Consider the following 19,986-nt stretch of genomic DNA (forward strand, 5'->3'; position numbering starts at 1 on the left):
CCTTTCCTCTCTCTCATTCTCTCCCTCCATCATTTTCTCATTTCTCTTTCCCTCGTTCTCTTATTGTTCTTTTCCTCTCCCCCTCCTCTCTCTCATTTGTTTCCCTCTCTCATTTCTCTTTCATTTGTTTCCCTCTTTTCCCTCTCTCTCATTCTCTCCCTCCATCGTTTTCTCATTTCTCCTTTGCTCTCTCATCTCTCTCTAGAAACCTGCACTAGACCACGGAGGTGATGCAATGGTCCCATGTGGGGAAAATGGTTATAAATCACTTTCGGTGCCTTTGCAAACTTCAAACAGTCACTAAATAAACGGTTGTAAATTGCGGACTGTCTGTACCTGCCTGGCTACCCAAATCTCTCCAGCTGCTCATCGCATGGCAAAAACTACTATAATCACCCCCCCCCCGTCGTGCTTTTTACCCCCGCAGACGCCCATACAATAACGACTGTCCTTGGGTGCCAGATTACAACCGTCGTTGCCTGCCGTTGCTTATCGGTCGCCCCGATTTCTTCCTGAAACCACACGGGGAGCGGGCAGTTGGGAGAGACAGCGAGCTCAGCCTGACTGGCTGGCAAAGCGGACGATCCTCCCCACTCGGGATTCTCTGGACCCCCCCCAAACCCCCCCCCTTAAGCCCCTCCCCCCTCTGGACAGCTGCAACCTCCCGCCCCCCCTCCCCGCCTGGCAGGGTCAAAGAACAAACCCCCCACCCACGCTTTTCATTGCAAAGCGCTGGTTTCCCCACCCAAGAAACCGCAGAGCTCCTTCTCCTCTGGCTCCAACTAGGGAACGGCTCCACCCGCGGGATGATCGTGGCTCAGCCCAGCAAGAGCCGGTCACCCCGCACCCTTCCAGCAAAGGCTCCGCGGCCAGGAATTACCGTGAGGACCCTGGTGACCCCGATGCCCGGCAGGCGCCCTGGGGACTCCAGGATTGGGGAAGAATTCCTCCACCTCCTCAGCCGAACAGGCCTCCCGATTCTGTCGGTGAGGGACGAACGGAGGTTGACTATGAACCACAGTAGAGGAATTGGCTCCACGCGCAGCCCAAGGCTCGCGCCCCCCTTCTTCGCCGTCGCTCTGCGGTCCGTTCCGAGAGGAAGCCGGAAGTGTTCGTTGCAACTACTTTCACCTGTGGCTCTTTGGGAACGTGGGATGGGTATTCTCGCGAGAGCCGGCCAGCTAAGGTTCCTCCCTCTCACCCGACGCTGGCAGTGACTTCTTTCTCGCGAGATTTCGCTAGCCTACGGTTATGTAAATGGGGCGGGGCGGGTGTGGCGCGGCGTTAAAGGTGGTGGCGGGAGGGCCCGCCGGGCGCGCCTCCCGTGGCGGTCTTGGCTGAAAGACGGGCGCGAAGGGGAAATGGGAACAGGCGCGAAGGGGGAATAGGAACAGGCGCGAAGGGGGAATAGGAACAGGCGCGGCGGCTTCTCTGAAAAAAAAGGAAAGCGTCGAGAAGGGCAGGAAAGCAAACTAAGCTCTGAGGAAAACGCTCGTGTAATTTGAAGGGCAGAACCGCTTTTGTAATGGCGTCTCTTGGGAAGGAGGCCAGGAAATTGGGGAGAGATGAATGCAGGTTGTTCGGGCGACAGCTGTGCCTTGAACGCTTAGCCTCATTTCAGGGACTTAGTATTTACCGTGTGTTCCATTCGAGCACTCGAGGCACCGACAGACGTTGCGGAGGAGAAGCGAAAGGAAAGCCGTGAAGAAGGCTGGGGGGGGGGGCAGAAAAAAAGCAGGGAAAGACGCCTATGAGAGCAGCCCGTGTGATTATTGTGAGTGGAAAGTTAATGTAGAGGACTGGAACGAGAATTTTAGGTGCGGCTTCCTTGAACTTTACGGGTGGCCTATACACTTTATTCTCTCAGGCTGCTTCTGCCCATCTAATTCTGCCTCCTTTTGCTTAGCGGCATCGATTTTTAAAAACAAAAAAGAGCTGAGATCTTGTGGAGTTAATAAAACCCTGAGTAAAGTAAACATATATATATATATAAAGGAGAGTTTACTGACAATACCTTACGGTTTGTCCCACTTGTTGCAATCAAGGGCTCAGATAAAAAACACCTGATATTCTCAGTCTCTCCAAGCACACAAAATGTCTTTTCTCTAGCTAGTATCGCTGTGCCTGCAGGAATAACTTTTTGTCTTTTTCATTGTCGCTCTAGCACAGTGTTTTTCAACCTTTTTTGTGCAAAGGCACACTTTTTTCATGAAAAAAATCATGAGGCACACCACCATTAGAAAATGTTAAAAAAATTTAACTCTGTGCCTATATTGACTATATAAAAAGTGTTTTTCCCACGGCACACCTTACACTATGTCACGGCACACTAGTGTGCCACGGCACAGTGGTTGAAAAACACTGCTCTAGCAGACAAGTTGTCAACGTTACTACTAGTCTTGGATGTGCGCTGCTTTGGCTGCTGCATGTTGGCCTTCCGAGCAGGTCCATTTCCAAGTGTTCTGGAAGCTCCACTAGGAACTGAAGGAAGAGCAGCTACAGGGGCTGCTGGCTGCTTCTTGCTGGGAACCCTGTTTGGTGGCTGGGGGGGCTTGCTGGCCTTTTGCTTGGCAGCAGGGGGACAAGCAGTTGCCACCCCACTGGTCTGCGAAACTGAGGTTCCGCTAGCAGCTCTGCCACCGTCATCCATCTTCACATTCACAGGCTCCAGGCGGGTGGGATGTGTCTGAATGGCTTGGCAGGTTGTAGTTTTCACTTTGGTCCTTTTAGGGAGCCCACGTCAAGAGCAAAGCAACTTTCAGCTTGCTGTGGCCAAGGTAAACCACCTCATTCAAACCGCACACTGCCAGGAGCTCGCTTGCCTTGCGCCGGGGAGCAGCGCTAACCGTCCGTGCAGCCTGAGTCTGTTCTCAGCCCCCGCCAGCCACAGTCCACCTCAGTCCACAATTCCTGCAAGAGGGCTTTGGCCTCCAACCTTGTTAGCTAAACTCATTTGGACTGCAGTTCTTCAAACTCTGTTTGGCAGTAAGCTAGTTTGAAGACGAATGTAATTCCAGTTGCTCTTGGGAAAATTTGCTCAGTAATGTGGAATACACCCCCCCCCACGAAATTTTTGGGGATATTCAAAGGGGGGGATGGAATATTTCCCCTAAAGGAGAAATGGGGGGGGGGAACCTTAAGGGAGGCAGAAATCAGCCTGTTTCCCTGCCCCAAGAAGAAACTGAAGCCAGTTTATAGAAATGCTGATTTGTTAATCTATTCAGAAGGAGAAGGAGTCGGGGAAAGAACTTCAGATAAGCAACACAAATCAAGCGTTGATAAAATTAACTTGAAAGCCTAGAATTTATATTTCCCCTTTTGCCTACAAAACTAGCCATGACCCCATAGGAATATAGACCGTATAAAACCCATCCACTCTAAACTTCCCAGAACCTCACATGGTTGGTGGTTCTGCCGCTTCATTATATCCTGGCTTGGAACGGAATCTGGATATTTCTTCCAACGACAGTTTGCTATCTGAACTGACATGTATTTTTTTAGCTTTAGAAAAATCTGAAATGTCAATTGGGGAGAGAAGGCATATTGTGTCGCTTTTTCTTCAAATAGTTCTGAAAATTGCAGCCAGAAGGGGATTGTTCACTTTGCCTCTAGTAGTCGTAAATAAAACCTGGTTAGATCTAGCACTCAATTCTATCATTAACCATATTGTAAATAAGGCATTTAAGCACCCTATTGTTGAAAGGGGGAAAGCATTTTAAAATCAGAACAGCTGAAGGTAAATTTCGCCTGCTGCTTCATTGGAGGGGGAGAGGTGTTGAGTTGAAGATCAGATAGTTCAGACAGTCATTTAGAATTTGTTAACAAAAACATCTTTATGCTCGATTAGTGGAATGTGAGGAAGATGCCCTCTTGGAAAAGATTGTGATTTGCCTGAGGAAGTTTTAGCTCAGATCATAGTTGTTTTTTTGCCTCCTTGCACCAACTTAGGTGGCAATTTACTAGCAAGCAGTCGGTTTATACTCTAGCTTTGGAGTTTGGAAAAAATATCTCATCCAAAAAGGCTTAGTTAAAAATCAAGATTATTTCTAACACCCTCTAAATCTTCCCTTGCGTTTCCTATTTTTAATTAGTTTTTCCCTTCTGAGATCTTTAATACGCTGATTCTCCGTTTCCAATAAACTGACTTGGGTTTTTTCCATAAAGGGGGGGGGGGCATGCATGTTCTTTCATTTTGGTAACCTGATTCCAGAGTGATTTTGGGCTGCTCCCAATATAAAGCAGTAAAATGTAACAAATTCAATAAAAGTAACACAATGGCAGCCTGTAAAGACCCCCCCCTTTTAATTTAGTAAATAACATCACATGTCTGAAGGTGAATCTACATCTACACACAACTACATATATTAAAATGCTGTATTTGTATTAAAACAGTTCATTTATTTTGTAAGGATATAGATTTAAGGGCATAATGTGTTATGTACAAAGTATTTAATTATTCCATACTCCACCTGAACTCGCATTGAAATTTGATAAAAAGCATAATTTTGTTTTAATAAACGGGTTCAGTGGAATGTTTGTAATGATTACAAAAGAACATTAAAATATACTTTTTGCTAAAAATTTTCATCTTTTTCCAGAAACCTATCTGATACTAAGAATTACATTGTTAATTAGCCAAATAGGTCATATCAAAGGAACAGAATAAACCACAAAACATTATATAGAAAAACCATCTGCATAAAATGGAATACAAACATTAAATGAAGAAAACATGATACAATGTTTCTGTTGTCCCTACAGTTTACTTCTTCTGACCCACGATATGTAGATTTCAACTATTTTATTCAAATAGAGGATTGCTATATGATTTTCAAATTCTGAGCACATGAAATATGCTGCTTTTAATATAAGTGTCCTAAATAACCAATATGTTAAAAGTTCTGGCCTAGAAGTCAAGAGACCAGTTCTAGTCCACTTTGGGGGATCATCACCTGGTCCTACAGACATACAGGAATGCAATCCTAAAGTATTTACAAGAATCTGAAAAATGATAAGAGCCTGATGAACCCATAAGCATTTAATTAAAAAACAGGAACAAGTTCATATGACAAACACAGCAACCCACATTATTAAATTACACTTCTCATATAAAAGTTTGAATAAAACGTCCACAAAGTCCGACAAATTTACAACCAAGCAGATTTAGCCTAGGCATTCACAAAATGGAGGGAGACAAAGCATGTATTGCAACGCAAACCACATGATTTATATACTGCAATACATATATATTTATAACTGATATTAGGAAGGCTGAGGATTTGCCTCATGTCACAATGCAACATTTTTCTCACTTTTGTTTTACTGAAGTTTGTACCAACAATAATTACTTTTGTATCATGAAAATGTATAAACTATTTGTTATATGCTATGATAATTCCTAAATGGAAATTAATCATGAGTGGCAATTATGTAGCTAACCAGTTTTATGAACTGGTACTTATTAAAATTTACTTGTTCATTTTGGCATATTTGATGCACATCATCATAAAACCACGAACAACTCCTGTATTGAGCTATGATAAAACAGTGCGTTAGAGAAATTCTAATAAACATATGAGATGCCTTATGACTGGTTCAGAATGAAATAGTAGTCTATATAGCAAAATGCCATATAAGAATTGCTCTAACAATGGGCTCAAAATGAACATGATTTTTTTTTCATAGAACTGTGAGAACATAAGACCATTTATAAAGGAATGTAAAAATCCCTAACTTCCAACCTCAAGTTAATAAGGGTGACAGAATAGTTGGTAACATAACCAGTTACAAAAGATAGACTTATTCATTGACTTTTCTTATTTTCTCTCCTTGCTTTCCTTTTCTGCTGTATTGTCTTTAGTTCCGTCATTACTTTCACTGTTTTATAAACCCAAGCAATCTGAAAAGCAAAAACAGATTATGACATGTGAAATTCAATTCCTGATTGTGTTCTCATTTCTCCGGGGGCCTCTTTATGCAATCCAAATCTCCAGACATTAAGAGAAGATGCTATCAAGCTTGGTAAAGCCCAATATTTGAAGTACTGTCAATTTTTCCAAATGAGAACAAAACCTCGTTAAAAATACAGAATGTTACGAAAATGGTAGTGAATAAACAGCAAAATCATCCTAAGTCACACGGCCTTTGTTTCCTCAAAAAAAAAAAAATCCCACTTTCTAGTTCTATCTACCTCAAACACCTCACTACTTAGGATTTTACAGATTACAGAGATATTTTAATTCGTATAAGCCTCTACAAGAGGGGTGAATTCCTGATTCTTCTTAGGTTTTCTAGTGAAACTTCTCGCATGCAAATAAATTTAATGTTCTTTGAAAGGATGGGTATTGCTGGTTTCCATTACTAACATGCTTTAGTGGTTCAAAAGGGTTACCAAGTTGAGTAATTGATGTCACACGTGTGTCAAGATGTCACTAAAATGATGTTATTTACATTATAATAGCTACTACTAAATGCCTGAGCATCAAACATTATGAAAGTATCACCAGACATCATAAATAGGAATGTTCTATAATAAAACAATCTTTTTCTGGTTCCTTTTGCATTTTGACTTGATATCAACATTTTGTAAGAAAGAGATTGGTGCTTACCACTATGAGGATAGATCAGGAAAAATCTAAATATATTTAGATTTGTTCTTTCCTCTTAAGTAAGCATGCAAAGTTTCTTGCTTCTAACAAATATCTTTACAGTAATTTGGAATTTACTTCAGATTCACAATTGAGCAATGACTTCTGAATTAGCATATTGTATGATTATTTGTAAACCCAATTATTTGTAAACCACGATTTAGGTTTGGTATGCCAAGCAATTCAGCCTCTTGTTTTTTAATTCAATAAATCAATTAAACGACAGCCCCTCATGTTTGGACTCAATGTAGCTGACATTACAGGACTCATTTATTTTTCACAGAATTTTTATTAAATTGTTAGGAAACATATCAGATCACACAAAAAATTAACAGATGAAAGCAAAAGAAAAATGAAAGATACAGAAAAGAACTGTTTTCTAAATGCAAGTCTTAGGAGAAGCAGGATATAATGGTCTTTTTTTTAACCTACAGGGTGGCAAATACTATTTGTAATAGAGAGGCAAAGAGATGCATTTATATTTCCAGGAATGGATCTATTCCACTAGGTCAAAAGGTATCAGCAGCTGTCGGGGGAGCTGGTAAAGGATTGTCCTGTAATTTGACTGGTCCTCAGAAGCTACCATTCATCTTGTTAAATGCACCACAATAAGAACTGTACCTCAATTGCCCCATGTTTCCTTCAAGAATTATTTAGATAAGGAAGACAAAGGTCAAATGGTACATTGGATCTCCACTCAAGCTCAGGATAATATCTTGCATTTACTCTCCAGTTGTTGTTTTTTTGTCAGAAAATATTTCAAGAAACAGTGCAGTGTTCCAGTTTCAATATCTACATCTGAGAGGATAGTAGATTATGAAGGGAATAAAGGCCCTAGCTTGTTAATCAGCCATCAGAAGAAAAAATAAGCAAAGCAAGCCAAGATGGCTTTCACTTTGTGGTTGGAGAAGGCACTTTGGGAGAAGGTATTTCCTGAAGTGCATTTTAGCCAGATACCCATAAGTGAAACAAAGTCTCACCACAAGAGCCATCTTAGAAATCTTCATTCAAAAAGAATACCACGTAGTATTTAAATAGAGTGGCACCAAAACAGTCTTCGGTTTAAAGTTCTGTGGTATTCCGTGGTATTAAGAAATTATGTTCCCACCTGCAACATGGGTGGGAACATAAAACATCATCTTATGGTGAAGAATAGACATTCTGGTATCTCTTGCCATTCAAGAGCGAAAGTAGACTTATCCCCAGGCCTGACGGGCTAGCCAGTTCTTGAGGGCTGTGCGGAAGGCCTGGACGGTGGTGAGGGTACGAATCTCCACGGGGAGATTGTTCCATAGTGTCGGAGCCGTAACAGAGAAGGCTCTCCTCCGAGTAGTCGCCAGTCGGCACTGACTGGTGGATGGAATACGGAGGAGGCCAACTCTATGCGATCTGATGGGACGCAGGGAGGTAATTGGCAGAAGGCGGTCTCTCAAATAGCCAGATCCACTACCATGGAGCGCTTTATAGGTGGTGAGTAGGACCTTGAAGTGCACCCGGAGATCGACAGGTAGCCAGTGCAGCTCACGGAGGATCGGTGTTATGTGGGCGAACCGTGGTGCGCCCACGATCACTCGCGCGGCCGCATTCTGGACTAGCTGAAGTCTCCGGATGCTCTTCAAGGGCAGCCCCATGTAGAGCACATTACAGTATTCCAGCCTGGAGATCACAAGGGCTCGAGTGACTGTTGTGAGGGCCTCCCGATTCAGGTAGGGCCGCAACTGGCGCACCAGGCGAACCTGGGCAAATGCCCCCCTGGTCACAGCTGAGAGATGGTGGTCAAAAGTCAGCTGTGGGTCCAGGAGGACTCCCAAGTTGCGGGCCCTTTCTGAGGGGTATAAGTTTTGTCCCCCCAGCCTGAGTGATGGTATGTTGGTCAAATTTTTGGGAGGGAAACACAACAGCCACTCGGTCTTGTCTGGGTTGAGTATCAGCTTGTTTGCTCTCATCCAGTCTTTAACGGCTTCTAGACCCCGGCTCATCACGTCCACCGCTTCATTGAGTTGGCACGGGGCGGACAGATACAACTGTGTATCGTCCGCATATTGGTGGTATTTTATCCCGTGCCTTCGGATGATCTCGCCCAGCGGTTTCATGTAAATGTTAAATAGTAGGGGGGATAGGACCGACCCCTGCGGCACCCCATAAGTTAGGGGCCTCAGGGACGATCTCTGCCCCCCCACCAACACCGACTGCGACCTGTCCGAGAGATAGGAGGAGAACCACTGCAAAACAGTGCCGCCCACCCCTATCTCCCGCAGTCGTCGCAGAAGGATACCAGCTGTAAAGATAATTCATTCTTCAAATTTTCTTTCTCTTTACTAAAAATAAGGAAACAAAAAGTAAGTATTAGAAAACATACAATTGCATAAAGTCAACCTTCACATCGCAGGTCTCAGTTCCTTCCATCTTTTTCACTTAATCCCCATATAAAGATATTAGGATTAAAAACGTGTAATATATGAAGCAAAATTAGCAGCCAAAACCATTCAAAAAGATTTATGACGCTCTCAGTACAGAACAATAATGACTTTTCTAGCCAGCGAAAATCTGTCACTTTCAGGAGAGAATACAGAAGGAAAAAAAATTGAAGGAAGAGAACAACTTCAATTATCATTGAAAAATATCATTGAATCTGGCTCATGAAGTAATATTAAAACATTGAAAGTGGTGTATGATTAAGGTATTGGACTAAGACCAGGAAAGATCAGCTTGGGCCCACCTTCAGATAGGGGAAATCATCCCATTCAATGTATGAAATTATGCTATAGCCTGAGGTAAAAATATGTATAAGGGAATATATAAATTCAACTATCTTCAAGAGGAAAATTATCAAATGATTAATGAAATTAACAGCTTACACACCAAATAGATATTTGTGGTATTTTATTGCTTTTATGCTTCGTGAAATCAGCCTAGAAAACACAACCATGAAAACACATTTTGGGTTCTTATTCCAAAATGGCTTGCTCAATGAATATTAAAGCTTGTCTTTCTATAAATGCAAAGTTGTAACACCACTTCCCTTCTTTATTGTACTTCCTGGAACTGAGATTGACAGAGCAAACTATTGTGTGTACTATTCCTCAGTAATGGAGTTCCTCAAGTCTTTCAGTATCATCTACAATCATGATGAACAATGCTTGGGATAAGGGTAAAAACAACCCAAAGTCATTCTTCTGTATCTGTCAGTGTGCCAAGTAATGCACCCATAGAAAGCAGAACTCCAAGGCAAGTAGATTCCTCAAAGAACATTTTATTGGATACATCATATTGACACAACTGGTGAAAACCAACTCTGAAAGTTCCTGTGGTTTTCATCTAATTACTTTTTAATTATAAAATTTAAAAAGTTACCCTTCCCCCAAGTCATCAGTTATATTGTCCAATAGAGGTGCTGGCCAGTTGCTTGGTTACTCCACTCCTCCTCTCCCCCAGTCACGTGTTGGAATCTTCTTGGTTTGACTACAAGCCCCCAGTTAGTTATTTTCCCCTGTCCTGTCCCTTCTTCTTCCTTGTGGCAACCCTAAAGCTTCAAAGATGGCCTCAGCCACATTCACTTCAGGATTGACAATCGTTGGAAGAAGCATGGCCCCGTTTCATTTTTATTCCAATTTTGGGGCTCTCTAAAGCAAATTGCTCCTATTTCATTCTTAAAACCACATTATAAACTGAGAAACAGAAATTGCATGATTATAATTTAATTACGGTATTTTGCCACTGAATATCCATGATGCATTGGGGAGCTCCCTCACACACTCCTTTCCTGAAACCTTTTGCATTTAAACACCCTGCTTGTGCCTCTTGCCTTGATTTCATAGTTCTTGCTGCCATCACCTATATGCCTGGGAATCCCTCACTTTTGGCGTACTCTCCACTATTCCCTGTGTGTCAGAGAGAGATGGGCCCCATGTTATTTTCGGCATAAATTCCTTTATGGGAGATCTATTTTCTTCAGTTGTACATCTCAGGTATTTATGGTTAAGCCACTCACTCTTATTTCATGATTCTTTTTGCTGCATGGGCTTATACTATGTAACGTTTTCCAGATTAGTTCTAAATCATTCCTTCACTAACTGCCAATAAAGGATTTGATAATTTAGTCATGTACATACCATTGGTTTTTCTAATGGTTTCACTTTCATTTCACCATTTCTTTGTTGAAGCATGTTGGGCAAAGGGTCCAGCTGGTCATGTTCTCCCTGTGAACCTATCATTCTTTGAAGATCTGCAGCCATCTGCAGCTACAGATGGCACGGAGAAAAACGCCTAGCAGCCATCTCGGATCTCGCACATGCGCAGATCTGTTCTTCAACTTGAACTTGAAAATCTCGATTCATCTCACGTTCTTCCTGAATTTGAGTAAAACATTGTTAATTTATCCAAACTTAGCTCTGCTTCTTCCCCTCTTCCTCCCTTCTCCAGAGCCACTGCAGTGCCAGCGGAGATCCGGGCCATCTCCCGCTCCTTCTCCGCGGCTGGTATCCCGCTCCCAGGCCAGGGAATCCTCCAGGTCCCGCAGCTTTGCCTCCTTGGCTGCCAGCTTGGGGGGGGGGGAGAAGGCAAGAGAGGGGTGGGGGCCTGGACGGGGGAGGGGGGGAGCAGACCCCTGCCCCAGATCCCCAATCCCTTTCCATCCCAACCCAAAAGGGTGGAGGGCAAGCAGGGTCTCCAACTGCGGCAGGGCTTGACCCTAAAGATTGCAGGGGGGGCACTGGATGTCCTCCCCCAGGGAGGGAAGAGGGGAGGCCTCCCATCGGGAGGGGGCCCCGTAAAGTGGCCAACGGGACGTTGCTCCCCAGAGCCAGTCCTCCACATACGGCGCTTCTGCCCATCGGCTGATTTTTTATTATTATATATATTTTTATTCTTTTTCTTTAAAAAAAAACCTTTTTTTCAGGGCCACCGTAACACTGAACGGTCACTAACAAATGGTTGTAAGTCCAGGACCACCAGCACCCCCAAACCTTCTAAGGGGGGCCCAGAACCAGGTGCCACAAAGAGACGCCCTTCCTGCGGCCGGAGCTAAAGCGGCTGGAGGCCGAGCGGCCGTGGGAGCTGCCCCCCTCCCGCCCCTCCCCCCGCGGGGGCCCTACCTGCTTCTGCAGCTGGCTGAGCTGGGCGGAGAGGCTGTCGATGCGAATCCGTGTCTGCTGAAGCTCCTCGTGAGCCGTCCCAGCCAGGCTGCTGTTCCTCTCGGCCGACTGCTTGGCGTTTTCCAGCTGCAAAGGCCAGAAAGAGGCTTATGGCAAAGGGGCTAGACCTCAAGGCTGCTCAGAGTGCTCTGCAGGGCAGGAGTGGGGACCCCTCCCCCTCCAAGGCTAAGAGCTTGGCCCTGTCCTGTCTCAGTGCCCCCACCCCCCACCCTCTCAAGGCTGCGGTGAGGGGGAGCAGGGGGGCCTTCCCTGGACTCCAGAGCACCTGAAAGGGAGGGGGCAGCAGAAGGATGGCGGCTTGGGGAGGATGGGAGTGGGAGTCCACCCCCCAGCCACCCCCGGGCGACCTACCTTGGCTGCATAGGTCGTCTCCAGCTCATCCTTGTAGAGCCTGACCTGGGCCTCGTGCTGCCCACGGAGGTCCTGCAGCGCATCGGCCAGCTTGTTCTCGAACTCCGGCTGGCGCCCGTTGTCGGTCTCCACCAGGCGCGTCTCGTGGCGGCGTTTGCTCTCACGGAGCTCCTGCCGGGGGCAGAGGGTGAGCAGGGCATCCCAGGACTGGCAGGGAGGCACAACCCCCCCCCAACCGCAACCCCTTCCCCCCCCAGCCCCCCCTGCAGCCCCCAGGATCTCCAGCTCCTCTGTGGGGCCGTTCCCAGATGTGGGGAGAAGAGGCTGCAGGAGCTGGGCTGACTGCCTGGCCCAAGGCAGGGTGGCGAGTTCAAGTCTCCCAGCCCATGGAGAGGGACTCTCTGTCGCTTAGGTTCGGACGATTAGTGATTAGCTATTATTAGTGAAATGGCTTGAAATATTGGGAATTGTAAACTGGGGGGGGGGGGGATTCTTTGCCACTGTACAGGTAGTCCTCAACTTACGTCCACTGTTGAGCCCAACATTTCTGTTGCTAAGTGAAACATTTGTTAAGTGAGCTTTGCCCCATTTTATGACTTTTCTTGCCACAGTCGCTAAATGAATCGCTTCAGTTGTTAACAACCTAGGTTGTTAAGTGAATCTGGCTTTGACTTTGTCTGTCAGCAGGTTGCAAAAGGGGATCAGGAAAGGACCCTGGGGATGGAGGCCACCGTCATGCAGGGGAAGGACAGTCCCACACCACGTTTTTCAGGGCTGTTGTAACTTTGAGCAGTCACTAAATGAACTGCTGCAACTCCAGGACTACCTGCATGAAAAAAGTTTGAAGTCTCCACTTTTTTCTCTCCGTCTCTTGTCTCTTCCTTCTCTAACTTCTGTTTTTTCTCTGTTTTTATTTTATAAGGAAACTTAACAATAAGCTTTATTTGAGAATGGGTGGGTCTTTTACGGAGGGAAACCCCCAATTCAAAGTAAGGGGGAATTCGTGACTACGAGAGCTATGGAGCAGCAGGGTCCCCTTTCTAGACAGGGCAGGGTTGGGCTAGATGACCTCTAAGGGGACCTTCTGGATTCTGGGACTCACCTCACTATAGATGTTTTTCTGGAATCCAGCTCCTCCTTCAGGCTCTGCAGCCTGTTCTCCGCATCCATCTGCCACAGCATTTCATCCTGAAGCTGCTTCTTGATGTTGGCCAAGGCTCCCTCCAACTGCAGGGGGACAAAGGAGGGACCCCCGTCACGCCCAGAAGGGAGAGCCCCACCCTCTTTTTTTGGAAAAGTTTTTTTTATTGTTTTAATTAAAAAAAAACAGAAAAAAAGAATCATCCTTCATTACATCTTGTAGAAAGCGTGTCGATTGGTTACAAATACGTTTTGTGCGTTTCTTCCACAATCATTACCTATACCATTCATATTGAATTGTATATTTTAAATCTTTATGCATTTTACTATCAATGTACCACAATTCTCATTTAACTACAATTATTTAAGTGTGCTTTAAAAAAGAGGGTTTTAGTTCAAGCCAAAAAATAAAGTGACAAAAAATAGAGGAAAAAAAATCAATCCGTTCACTTCAAGCGGAGAAACAGGAAACCTTACGGTCACTTCAATCCACAAAATATCGTTACAAAAAAACCCAAAAACTTTCCAAGGCAGTCCAATAAGAATTAAATTCGTCGCTTTATTCTTTTACTTAAAGGACTAATTTATCTTTTAAAAAAAGTTTCTTTGGCCAATCTTCTCAGAATAGAAAAACAAAAAACCTCACCCGATGGACTCACTTTCACTTCCTTCTTTCCGGAGCCGTCTCCGACTTCGTCAGCTTAGGGCTGCCTGTTTGCCGCCAGCTTGAAGCGCATCCCTTGGGTCAATCAGAGACTTTGCGATGTCCCTGAGACCAGCAAGGCTTTGTCTTCCTGTTCATCGTCTCTACGGGATGGTTTAGGTCCAACTGGACCGTCCAGTGGCAAAAGTGTTAACAGCGGTCTTGGACTGTCGAGACCGCACGTTGTGTTGTCGTGACATTGGCTCCTCCGAGGACACCTCCAACTGCAGGGGGACAAAGGAAGGACCCCTGTCACGCCCGGGAGAGCCTGTGTAGCCTCAGCTGCTCCAAAGGAGCACCATCCTCTTCAGGTACCTCTCCCCTAGTCAAGAACTGGGAGTTTAAGCCATCCATCCCGATTCAGCTTCTCCCACTGAAGGTCTCCTCAAGCCTCTTAAGAATCTGCAGGGAGGGAAAAACGCCAGAGAGTCTGAAGCAGAAGGAAAGCCAGAAGGCACCTGTCAGCAAATGAATACTAGCAGGAGGTTGGGAGTTCTAGTCCGGCCTTAGGCACAGAAGCCCAGGGTGACTTTGGTCTAATCACCAGGAGACTGGGAGTTCTAGTCCCATCTTAGGCACAGAAGCTCCTGGGTGTCTTTGGTCCAACCACCAGGAGACTGGGAGTTCTAGTCCCGCCTTAGGCACAGAAGCCCCTGGGTGACTTTGGTCCAATCACAGGGGGACTGGGAGTTCTAGTCCTGCCTTAGGCACAGAAGCCCCGGGTTACTTTGGACCAATCACAGGGGGACTGGGAGTTCTAGTCCCGCCTTAGGCATAAAAGCCCCTGGGGGGACTTTGGTGTAATCACCAGGAGACTGGGAGTTCTAGTCCTGCCTTAGGTACAGAAGCCCCTGGGTGACATTGGTCCAACCACCAGGAGACTGGGAGTTCTAGTCCCGCCTTAGGCATAAAAGTCCCTGGGGGGACTTTGGTGTAATCACCAGGAGACTGGGAGTTCTAGTCCCACCTTAGGCATAAAAGCCCCTGGGGGGACTTTGGTGTAATCACCAGGAGACTGGGAGTTCTAGTCCCACCTTAGGCACAGAAGCCCCGGGTGACTTTGGTCCAATCACAGGGGGACTGGGAGTTCTAGTCCTATCTTAGGCACAGAAGCCCCGGGTTACTTTGGACCAATCACAGGGGGACTGGGAGTTCTAGTCCTGCCTTAGGCACAGAAGTCCCTGGGTGACTTTGGTCCAATCCCAGGGAGACTGGGAGTTTTAGTCCTGCCTTAGGCACAGAAGCCCCGGGTTACTTTGGACCAATCACAGGGGGACTGGGAGTTCTAGTCCCGCCTTAGGCATAAAAGCCCCTGGGGGGACTTTGGTGTAATCACCAGGAGACTGGGAGTTCTAGTCCTGCCTTAGGTACAGAAGCCCCTGGGTGACTTTGGTCCAACCACCAGGAGACTGGGAGTTCTAGTCCCACCTTAGGCATAAAAGCCCCTGGGGGGACTTTGGTGTAATCACCAGGAGACTGGGAGTTCTAGTCCTGCCTTAGGTACAGAAGCCCCTGGGTGACTTTGGTCCAATCACAGGGGGACTGGGAGTTCTAGTCCCGCCTTAGGCATAAAAGTCCCTGGGGGGACTTTGGTGTAATCACCAGGAGACTGGGAGTTCTAGTCCTATCTTAGGCACAGAAGCCCCGGGTTACTTTGGACCAATCACAGGGGGACTGGGAGTTCTACTCCCGCCTTGGGCGTGAAAGCTGACCGTGTGACTTTGGCACCGCTCCTTCTCTCTCAGCCCAGCCCACCTCACAGGGTTGTTGTGCTGGGAAAAACAGGAAGGAGGAGTAATTTGGTATTGTGGCCAATTTGAGTTGTTCATAAAAATAATAAAGGCAGGATATAAATAAATAAACTATAGAAACAAACAAACAAATGGAAAATGCCCCTGGGCAGGGAGGAAGATCCCTGGCTGGGGATGATGGGAGCAAGAGTCCCCACAGCCAGATCCTCTGAAAGGCCAGTGAATGGAAGAGTCCATTTGCTGTCCAGCTGTCCATTCCTCCTCTCTGCCTTGGCAAATGGTGGGCTCCACCGCCCCCTGCTGGCCTCACCTGGTGCCTGCAGACGTGAATGTCAACTGGTAAAGCATTTACACAATGAGCTTCTCCAGCCCCCCCCCCCCCCAGCCAGTTTGGGGGAGCAAGTGGGAGGGTGGGGGGAGTGAAGGTAAAATGAAGCTGATCTTAAAATCCAGACTGTCCTGGAGCACAGCCCAGAGAGGGTGCAGGACGGACATAAAGTGGGGAAAGCAGAGGCAAGGAGGGACTAAATTCAGGACAGTCGATGGCACCTCTGTGGCCAGGAGCAGTCTACCTTTGAAGGGCCACAACTGAGCACAGTCAACAGCTCTGCTGGTCCTCACAGACCAAGGAAATCCTCAACCTTGGCAGCTGAATGATGGGTGGACTTCAACTCCCAGAATTCCCCCGTCAGCTGCCAAGCTGAAGAAATATTCTTCTGTATCTTCCTGCTGTTTTGGCCTCCTTCCGGCACAGCACACGTTAAAGCCACGATTACAAAAGCCACCCAAAGAGGAAGCATGGCCAAATTAAAAGCATCGCAGGAGCCCAGCCACCCATTGTCCGGGAGGGGGAAGAAACTCAAAGACCACCAGCCTGCCTTCTGTCCTGGAAGCCTAAAAAGGTCGACCAGCCTAGGAAGGACCTGGAAGGCTGGTGACCGGTCTCCTAGCACAGTGGTTCCCAAACTTGGCAGCTTTAAGACTTGTGGACTTCAACTCCCAGCTCTGCTGGCTGGAGAATTCTGGGAGTTGAAGTCCACAAGTCTTAAAGTTGCCAAGTTTGGGAACCGCTGTCCTAGCAGAAGGACCCTTCCCCTTCTGCACAAGAGACATTTACAGGCATAGTCTACCTGAGCCTACAAACTCACTCCTCCTGGCACGTTTTGGGACCGGGAGTCCAAAGATGGACGCGGGAGGGAGGCCCAGAAGGAGAAAGAGGCCCCCTCCCATCTCGAGGGCGGAGCAGAGGGACCCCCGGGGTTCTTCGCAGGTGTGCCTGGTCTACCTTGGCCAGCTGGCCTCTGAGGTCACGGACTTCAGCCTCCAGGTTGCGCTTCTCCCCCAAGGCGGTGCTGAGCGCAGCCTCCTTGGAGTTGAGCAGGGCCTCCACATCCTCCAGGCGGGCCTGGGCAGCGAGCAGGTCTCCTTCCTTCTTGGCGTTCCTGAAAGGGAAAGAAGCGGCGATGGGGTCAGGAGGAAAGAGCCTTCCCAGCAGCCCCCCCGGAAGGCAAGATGGACTTTGGCAGTTATTCACTTAAGAACTGTGGCAAGAAAGGTGGTATAGTGACCAAAGTGACAATGGCATTGAAAAAAGTGACCGATGGCCATTTTTCACACTTAGCAACCATTTTCACACTTAGCGACCGTTGCAGCATCCTCATGGCCACGTGATCAAAATTTTGATGTTTGGCAACAGTTACAATTTATATTTGTAAATTGTAGTTTTGCTGAAATTTTTTTAAAAAATTACAATACTATTTTTGCGTTGTATGAAAAATTTTGTTGCTCCGTATAACATTTTTAATCAACCCCCCTCCCCCCCCCGGTCAAAGGTGTCCCTCTTTACCAATCTGAAAATCTGGTCACCTTACCCTTCGGGGGGGGTCCTGGGAGGGGAGCTGCTGCTGCTGCCAGGGGGCTTTGGACCCCCCACCAAAAAAGACCTGAGCAGGAAGAGGAATAGGTGACCGTGATTGTTTTAGGTGGCCATGATGGGGGCTTTGGGCAGCAGGGAGCTGGGCTGGGTGGGGAGGGCTGGGTCTTTCCTGACGGTTGCAGCCCCCCCCAGCCCCCTCCCCTCCCTCCACTGTGACATCAGAGGTGACCCCACCAGGGGTCACTAAGCAACGGCCACTGGGAGGGCAGCCACAGAGGTTTGAGGCAGGATGACAGTTGGCAGAGGCTGGCAACCACAGTCCCCTAAATCAGTGGTTCCCAAACTTGGCAACTTTAAGACTTGTGGACTTCAACTCCCAGAAAAAAAAATAACGCGCATGTGCGAGGAAGATGGCTGCTTGAGCTTTTCGCTCGGGCATGAAGAAGAACAAACAACAGCTGATAATTCGAGTTTTGCTGCAGTTTGATGCCGGAAGAGCTAGGCCTGGTAAGAGGAACTTGAGAGGAACAGGGAACGGCGATTGTTGATGAGAAGCCTTCCCGGACAGCCCCTGACAGCCCCAGACAGAGCAACTGTCGGAGTGGCAGCGAGTGGTAGCAAGAGACTGTGAACGGCCTCCCCCCCCCCCCCCCCAGAGATGATACGGGCGGCTTGCAGCCGAAAGAACTGCTGTGCTTTGTTTTGAGCCCTGGGAGGTGGTGGGGAAGAAGCATACGAACGGCTCCCCTCCTTCCTCCCCCCCCCAGAGACTGCGAGCGGCGGCTGTCTGGAGTGGCAGCGAGAGACTGTGAACGGGCTTTCCCCCTCCCAAGGAGACAATACGGGCGGCTCGCAGCCAAAAGAACTGCTGCGTTTTGTTTTGAGCCCTGTTTTTGAGCCCTGTGAGGTGGTGGGGAAGAGGTATACGAGTGGCTCCCCCCTCCTCCAGACGGCCCGGGTGGTGCGAACGGCGAACGACGACCGTAGTTACACATGAATGGCCTTTCCCACCCCCCCAGGCGAACGGGGGCAGCACGAGGGCTTTTACTCTATGCCGGCTACAGCAAGCCTAAACCTCCTGGCTGCCGGTTTTCTTTTGGAGTGTGAAGTGAGGAGCAAGGAGTGAGGAGCGCTGAAGGGGGGTTGCCCACGCGCCCCCTGGACACCTGCACGCTCCGGAGAGTCCCCCCCCCCCACTGGATGCAGAAAATGGCGGTGGCACTTTGAACTCCCTTTAGTCCGGCGTTTTTTTTCAATGCAACGGTGGTGGCAGGGACAGCGCTAAGACGGCAAGACCACGATTAGACCCTGGCTCGCTAGTTTTGGAGGAGAGGAAGTGAGGAGCCTTCACTGTGGGATTGGGAGAAGCGATAAGACGGTGTGTGACCAGGAGGGTGTGCAATATTTAACCTTCGCATTGGACTTAGATCTGACCACAGACCTGGCTGAGTAACCATGCTGCGCTGGGGCCTGAGGAGGAGTGGTATGTGGTTTGTCACCAACTGGACCATGGTTATCATGGTTGGGTGGGTGATTTGGGCTGCTGACCTTGCTGCCTCAACCTCAGTTGCTTTGACTATTATTATGTGCATCTACCTCTGGATTCCTATCTTGGACAGCGCTTGCTTAATTTTACTCGGACCACTGGTGAGAAACAGAGGGGGGGTGAGGCTTCGGCCTACAGACGCTGTGAACCTGCGCGACTTTTTCCTATATCTCTTTTAATCGGTATGTTGAGTGCATGGGATTGCTTGAGATGATATGAATGATCTCACTTTTTATTATTAAATAGTTGTATTGGTGTTTTAACTTTTTCAGTGAGGACTGTTTGTGTGAGAGTTTGGGTATGAGTGATTCGGAGGACCTGGCGGGGTATGCGGGGGCCATCGAGGTGGTTGGGGGAGCTATATCCACGGGAGAGGGTCGGAGCATCGCGGTCATAACAGGGAGAGGCAGATATGGCGGGGACTTTAGGGCAGGCCATCATCGGGGAAGGAGGGCTCGCTGTGTCATAGAGATCCCTCCTTCCGGCCCTAGGAGTCCCACTCCAAGGTCAGATGGCGCGAGTAATCAGGACCCTGGTCTCAGGCTGCTGTCGCTAAATGCCAGGTCTGTCGTTCATAAGGCCCCCCTCATCCGGGACTTGATAACTGATGAGGGCGCAGACCTGGCATGTATTACTGAAACATGGCTGGGCACGGAGGGAGGAGTCCCCCTCGTTGAGATGTGCCCAGCCGGATTTCAGGTGCTGCATCAGCCGAGAGCCCGGGGAAGGGGTGGCGGTGTGGCCATTGTCATTTTGTCATTTGTCATTTATTGGACATTTATAGGCCGCCCTTTTCCCTGAGGGGACTCAGGGCGGCTT

The 19,986-nt window shown here is 47.6% G+C and overlaps 1 pseudogene; it reads right to left on the reverse strand.

The window, feature by feature from the left end:
• Positions 1-5,468: 5,468 nt before the first annotated feature.
• On the reverse strand, positions 5,469-19,132 carry LOC148042283 (prelamin-A/C-like; annotated as a pseudogene).
• Between the last annotated feature and the right edge of the window lie 854 nt (positions 19,133-19,986).

The sequence above is a fragment of the Thamnophis sirtalis genome, unplaced genomic scaffold (assembly GCF_051295495.1).
Source record: "Thamnophis sirtalis isolate CommonGarterSnake01/CBP01778 unplaced genomic scaffold, rThaSir2_p1.2 scaffold_19, whole genome shotgun sequence".
NCBI lineage: Eukaryota > Metazoa > Chordata > Lepidosauria > Squamata > Natricidae > Thamnophis > Thamnophis sirtalis.